Genomic DNA, 7,641 nt, shown 5'->3' with positions numbered 1-7,641 from the left:
ACCACCATAGCAAAAGACACAACTTTTTTTTGTCCACCATTTTTCCCTGCATAGGTAGCCATCACTAATTCGACCAAATAAAGATATAAATAGCCACTAACCAAGAAAAAACTTCATCAGATGACAGTCTGATAACATATTTATTGTATAGCATATGTTTTGTTAGAAAAATGTGCATATTTCAGGTATAAATCATAGTTTACCATTGCAGCCACTATCACAAAACTCACCAAAGCGACTAGAATAACTACAGAGAGCAACGTGTATTACCTAATTACTAATCATAAAACATTTCTTAAAAATACACAGCGTACAGTAATTGAAAGACACAGATCCTGTGAATCCAGACAATATTTCAGATTTTCTAAGTGTTTTACAGCGAAAACACAATAAATCGTTATATTAGCATACCACATGTGCAAACATTATCCCAGCATTGATTCAAGGCAAAAAGAGCGATAGCGTTATCACCACCAAAATATATTAATTTTTTCACTAACCTTCTCAGAATTCTTCCGATGACACTCCTGTAACATCATATTACAACATACATATAGAGTTTGTTCGAAAATGTGCATATTTAGCCACAAAAATCGTGGTTATACAATGAGAAAAGTAGCCAAACTGGACAGAAAATGTCGGGCGCCATCTTGGAGAGTGACTTAGTCTAATCAATAAATAATCATAAACTTGACTAAAAAATACAGCGTGGACAGCAATTGAAAGACAAATTAGTTCTTAATGCAATCGCTGAATTACATTTTTTAAATTAACCTTACTGCGCAATTCAGGGTGCGCCAAAGCGAAGCTACCCAAAAAAAAATGGCGGCTTATGCGTTTAACATTTTTCAACAGAACAACGATTTATCAGCATAAATAGTTCTTACTATTAGCTGAGCTTCCATCAGAATCTTGGGCAATGTGTCCTTTCTCCGGTCTAATCGTCTTTTGGTCGAAAGATGTCCTCTTGTCCTGTCGAAATGGCCACTAACGTTCGGCATGTACCGGAAAAGTGTCCAACTCTTGAAAGTGTGTCACAAAGAAATGCCAGAAAATCGCACTAAACTGATATAAACTGAAATAATTCGGTTCAAAATAACAAGATTATGATGTCTTTAAAGCCTATATCGAATAAAAACATGACCGGAATTATCTAAGGAGCTAAAACCAGAGCTTCTACAACGATATGCCAAGCTCCTCTTTGCGCCCGAGCGAAGATCCAAAAGAACGGCCACCGTGATTCCAATCAATTTATAACCTTTGGGAACTACGCAGAGACTCCATTTCAAGTCTCCCTATTCGCTGACACCCAGGGGAAGGCGTATGCAGTGCATCTCAACCAATAGAGGACAGGCAAATTAATACACAGGTCTCAGAACAGCCAGTAAAATTCAGCATTCTGACATACACATAGGAAAAGTCGAGTTCTGTTTCACCCACAGATATAATTCAAACGGTTTTAGAAACTAGAGAGTGTTTTCTATCCAATAGTAATAATAATATGCATATTGTACGAGCAAGAATTGAGTACGAGGCAGTTTAATTTGGAAACGAATTTGGACTATGTCGAAATGGCACCCCCCTAGTGGCAAGAAGTTAATCCACCTATCGTGTCAGATTTTGAAAATATGCTTTACAGCGAAAGCAATCCAAGCGTTAATGAGTTTATCAATAACTAGACAAAACAGTAAGAACAGCTAGCCTCAAATTTACTTGGTCACGAAAGTCAGAAAAGCAATCAAATTAATCGCTTACCATTGATAATCTTCGGATGTTTGCACTCACGAGACTCCCAGTTACACAATAAATGTTATTTTTGTACGATAAAGATTTGTTTTATAAACAAAAACCGCCATTTGGTTTGCGCGTTATGTTCAGAAAACCACAGTCTCGTTCCGGTCCTGAAAGGCAGACGAAAATTCCAAAAAGTATCCGTAATGTTCGTAGAAACATGTCAAACGTTTTTTATAATCAATCCTCAGGTTGTTTTTAACATACATAATCGATAATATTTCAACCGGGCGGTAACCTATTCAATACAGCAGAGAAAGAAAATGTCGAGCTACATCTCTCGCGCGCAGGAACTAATCAAAGGACACCTGACGCGTTTTGAAAAATCTCGCTCATTTTTCAAAATAAAAGCTTGAAACTATGTCTAAAGCCTGGTCACAGCCTGGGGAAGCAATTGGAAAGGGAAACTGGTTGATAACGGAACAGGGATTTTTCCAAATAAAAGTCACTTCCGGGTTGGATTTCCTCAGGTTTTCGCCTGCAAAATCAGTTCTGTTATACTCACAGACAATATTTTGACCGTTTTGGAAACTTTAGAGTGTTTTCTATCCTAATCTGTCAATTATATGCATATTGTAGCATCTGGACCTGAGAAATAGTCTGTTTACCTTGGGAACGTTATTTTTCCAAACATAAAAATTCTGCCCCCTAGCTGAAAGAAGTTAACAAACTATAGTTTTGGCAAGTCGGTTAGGACATCTACTTTGTGCATGACAAGTAATTTTTTCACCAATTGTTTCCAGACAGATTATTTCACTTATAATTCACTGTATCACAATTCCAGTGGGTCAGACGTTTAACATACACTAAGTTGACTGTGCCTTTAAACAACTTGGACAATTCCAGAAAATGATGTCATGGCTTTAGAAGCTTCTGATAGGCTAATTGACATCATTTGAGTCAATTGAAGGTGTACCTGTGAATGTATTTCAAGGCCTACCTTCAAACTCAGTGCCTCTTTGCTTGACATCATTGGAAAATCAAAAGAAATCAGCCAAGATCTCAGCAAAAGAATTGTAGACCTCCACAAGTCTGGTTCATCCTTGGGAGCAATTTCCAAACGCCTGACGGTACCACATTCATCTGTACAAACAATAGTGCGCAAGTATAAACACCATGGGACCATGCAGCCATCATACCACTCAGGAAGGAGACGTGTTCTGTCTCCTAGAGATGAACGTACTTTGGTGCGAAAAGTGCAAATCTATCCCAGAACAACAGCAAAGGACCTTGTGAAGATGCTGGAGGAAACAGGTACAAAAGTATCTATATCCACAGTAAAACGAGTTCTATATGGACATAACCTGAAAGGCCGCTTAGCAAGGAAGAAGCCACTGCTCCAAAACCGCCATAAAAAAGCCAGACTACGGTTTGCAACTAACTGCACATGGGGAGAAAGATTGTACTTTTTGGAGAAATGTCCTCTGGTCTGATGAAACAGAAATAGAACTGTTTGGCCATAACGACCATCGTTATGTTTGGAGAAAAAAGGAGGAGGCTTGCAAGCCGAAAAACACAATCCCAAATGTGAAACATAGGGGTGGCAGCATCATGTTGTGGGGGTGCTTTGCTGCAGGAGGGACTGGTGCACTTCACAAAATAGATGGCATCATGAGGCTGGAAAATTATGGGGATATATTGAAGCAACATCTCAAGACATCAGTCAGGAAGTTAAAGCTTGGTCGCAAATGGGTCATGACCCCAAGCATACTTCCAAAGTTGTGGCAAAATGGCTTAAGAACAACAAAGTCAAGGTATTGGAATGGCCATTACAAAGCCCTGACCTCAATCCTATAGAAAATGTGTGGGCAAAATTGAAAAAACATGTGCGAGCAAGAAGGCCTACAAAAATGACTTGTGGGAAGCTTGTGGAAGGCTACCTGGAACGTTTGACCCAAGTTAATCTATTTAAAGGCAATGCTACCAAATACTAATTGAGTGTATGTAAACTTCTGACCCACTGGGAATGTGATGGAAGAAATAAAAGCTGAAATAAATCACTACTATTATGACATTTGACATTCTTAAAATAAAGTGGTGATCCTAACTGACCTAAAACAGGGAATTTTTACTAGGATTAAATATCAGGAATTGTAAAAAAAAAAAAAAAAAAAATGAGTTTAGATGTATTTGGTTAAGGTGTATGTAAACTTTAGACTTCAACTGTACCTTAGCTACATAAGTATTCAGACCCTTTGCTACAAGACTCGAAATTGAGCTCAGGTGTATCCTGTTTCGATTGATCATCCTTGAGATGTTTCTACAACTTGATTGGAGTCCACCTGTGGGAAATTAAATTGATTGGACATGATTTGGAAAGGCTCACACCTTTCTATATAAAGTCCCACAGTTGACAGTGCATGTCAGAGCAAAAACCAAGCCAGGAGGTCGAAGCAAGTGTTCGTACAGCACCGAGAGAGGATTATGTCAAGGAACAGATCTGGGGAAGGGTACCAAAACATTTCTGCAGCATTGAAGGTCCCCAAGAACACAGCGGCCTCCATCATTCTTCAATGGAAGAAGTTTGTAACCACCAAGACTCTTCCTAGCGCTGGCCACCCGGCCAAACTGAGCAATCGAGGGAGAAGGGCATTGGTCAGGGAGGTGAACCGGATGGGCACTCTGACAGAGCTCTAGAGTTCCTCTGTGGTGATTGGAGAACCTTTCGGAAGAACAACCTCGGCACCACACCACAAATTAGGCCTTTATGGGAGAGTGGCCAGACAAAAGCCAGTTCTCAGTAAAAGGCACATGACAGGAGTTTGCCAAAAGGCACCTAAAGAACTCTGACCATGAAAAACAAGAGATTCTCTGGTCTGATGAAATCAAGATTTAACTCTTTGGCCTGAATGCCAAGCGTCACATCTGGAGAAAACTTGGCACCATCCCTACGGTGAAGCATGGTGGTGGCAGCATCATGCTGTGGTGATGTTTATCAGCGGCAGGGACTGGGACACTAGTCAGGATCGAGGCAAAGATGAGCAGAGCAAAGTACAGAGAGATCCTTGATGAAAACGTGCTCCAGAGCGCTCAGGATCTCAGACTGGGACAAAGGTTCACCTTCCAACAGGACAACAACCCTAAGCACACAGCCAAGACAACAAAGGAGTGGCTTCGGGACAAGTCTCTGAATGTCCTTGAGTGGCCCCGCCAGAGCCCAGACTTGAAACAGATCGAACATCTCTGGGAGAGACCTGAAAAGAGCTGTGAAGTAACGCTCCCCATCCAACCTGACATAGCTTGAGAGGATCTGCAGAGAAGAATGGGAGAAACTACCAAAATACAGGTGTGCCAAGCTTGTAGCGTCATACCCAAGAAGACTTGAGGCTGTAATCGCTGCCAAAGGTGCTTCAACAAAGTACTGAGTAAAGGGTCTGAATACTTATGTAGATGTCAGTTTATATATATATATATATATACAGTGGGGAGAACAAGTATTTGATACACTGCCGATTTTGCAGGTTTTCCTACTTACAAAGCATGTAGAGGTCTCTAATTTTTATCATAGGTACACTTCAACTGTGAGAGACGGAATCTAAAACAAAAATCCAGAAAATCACATTGTATGATTTTTAAGTAATTAATTTGCATTTTATTGCATGACATAAGTATTTGATCACCTACCAACCAGTAAGAATTCACCTGTTTGAACTCGTTACCTGTATAAAAAACACCTGTCCACCCACTCAATCAAACAGACTCCAACCTCCACAATGGCCAAGACCAGAGAAGGACATCAGGGGTAAAATTGTAGACCTGCACAAGGATGGGATGGGCTACAGGACAATAGGCAAGCAGCTTGGTGAGAAGGAAACAACTGTTGGCGCAATTATTAGAAAATGGAAGAACTTCAAGATGACGGTCAATCACCCTCGGTCTGGGGCTCCATGCAAGATCTCACCTCGTGGAGCATCAATGATCATGAGGAAGGTGAGGGATCAGCCCAGAACTACACGGCTGGACCTGGTCAATGACCTGAAGAGAGCTGGGACCACAGTCTCAAAGAAAACCATCAGTAACACACTACGCCGTCATGGATTAAAATCCTGCAGCGCACGCAGGTTCCCCTGCTCAAGCCAGCGCATGTCCAGGCCCCTCTGAAGTTTGCCAATGACCATCTGGATGATCCAGAGGAGGAATGGGAGAAGGTCATGTGGTCTGATGAGACAAAAATAGAGCTTTTTGGTCTAAACTCCACTCGCCGTGTTTGGAGGAAGAAGAAGGATGAGTACAACCCCAAGAACACCATCCCAACCGTGAAGCATGGAGGTGGAAACATCATTCTTTGGGGATGCTTTTCTGCAAAGGGGACAGGACGACTGCACCGTATTGAGGGGAGGATGGATGGGGCCATGTATTGCGAGATCTTGGCCAACAACCTCCTTCCCTCAGTAAGAGCATTGAAGATGGGTCGTGGCTGGGTCTTCCAGCATGACAACGACCCGAAACACACAGCCAGGGCAACTAAGGAGAGGCTCCGTAAGAAGCAACGCAAGGTCCTGGAGTGGCCTAGCCAGTCTCCAGACCTGAACCCAATAGAAAATCTTTGGAGGGAGCTGAAAGTCCGTATTGCCCAGCGACAGCCCCGAAACCTGAAGGATCTGGAGAAGATCTGTATGGAGGAGTGGGCCAAAATCCCTGCTGCAGTGTGTGCAAACCTGGTCAAGAACCATAGGAAACGTATGATCTCTGTAATTGCAAACAAAGGTTTCTGCACCAAATATTAAGTTCTGCTTTTCTGATATATCAAATACTTATGTCATGCAATAAAATGCAAATTAATTACTTAAAAATCATACAATGTGATTTTCTGGATTTTTGTTTTAGATTTCGTCTCTCGCAGTTGAAGTGTACCTATGATAAAAATGACAGACCTCTACATGCTTTGTAAGTAGGAAAACCTGCAACATCTGCAGTGTGTCAAATACTTGTTCTCCCCACTGTATATATATATATAAGCAACAATTACACAAAACAGTTTTTGCTTCGTCATTATCGAGTACTGTATGTAGATTGATGAGGGAAAAACACTAATCCATTTTAGAATAAGGCTGTAACCTAACAAAATGTGGATAAAGTCCAGGGTTCTGAATACTTTCCAAAGGCACTGTAGTAAGATATCTAGGCCTACAACTCTAGAGCGCAGTAAAAAACGGATTATCATTAATAACGTTAAATTCTATAATAAATACATAGAATAAGCCATAAGAGTGAACAATAGTTACTGTATTGTAATTGTTTAGTTTTAATTACTCAACATGTAGTGCCCCAAGGTGGGACTGAACCGTGTCTCAAAAGCAGCAGAAAAGGTCAAATAAGGTCACAAAAATGTCCATTATGGCTAGACACGTCTGACCCCCGCATAGTAGTTGTAGGTTTTTATACAGTACCCAAGACAAATTTGTGAGTTCATTTGAGCAAAAAAAGTACTGCGTAAATACTGTAAATGCGGGATGGATTGAATTGAACCCCTAATCTTCATTTTCAAGGTGGTGATTTTCTTCCCAAAACAATACCACAATAAATGAGTCCACATATCAAATATATTTTTTTTATGCCACATGATGGATTCACACTTAAACATCAAGTGACAATAGATGTCAGGAACTCATAGTTTTACCACAGTGAGCAAATTGTCCAGGGCATGGATTTCCAAAGGCATTTTAAGGCCAAAGTCATTGTTAGAACCATAGGATTGAAACCCAATGTGACGCGGAGGGGAGGGGCACTTTTTGGCAAGGGGAAACTATTTGGCATGACAGGCCGAGATTCACATAATTTTATCATCAGAGCGTGCCAGTGGACTACTGTTAACAGAAATGACTGAAACAAACATTGTAGATTAGGAAT

The sequence above is a fragment of the Salvelinus namaycush genome, chromosome 1 (genome assembly GCF_016432855.1).
Source record: "Salvelinus namaycush isolate Seneca chromosome 1, SaNama_1.0, whole genome shotgun sequence".
Lineage (NCBI taxonomy): Eukaryota > Metazoa > Chordata > Actinopteri > Salmoniformes > Salmonidae > Salvelinus > Salvelinus namaycush.
This window is presented reverse-complemented; position numbering follows the sequence as displayed.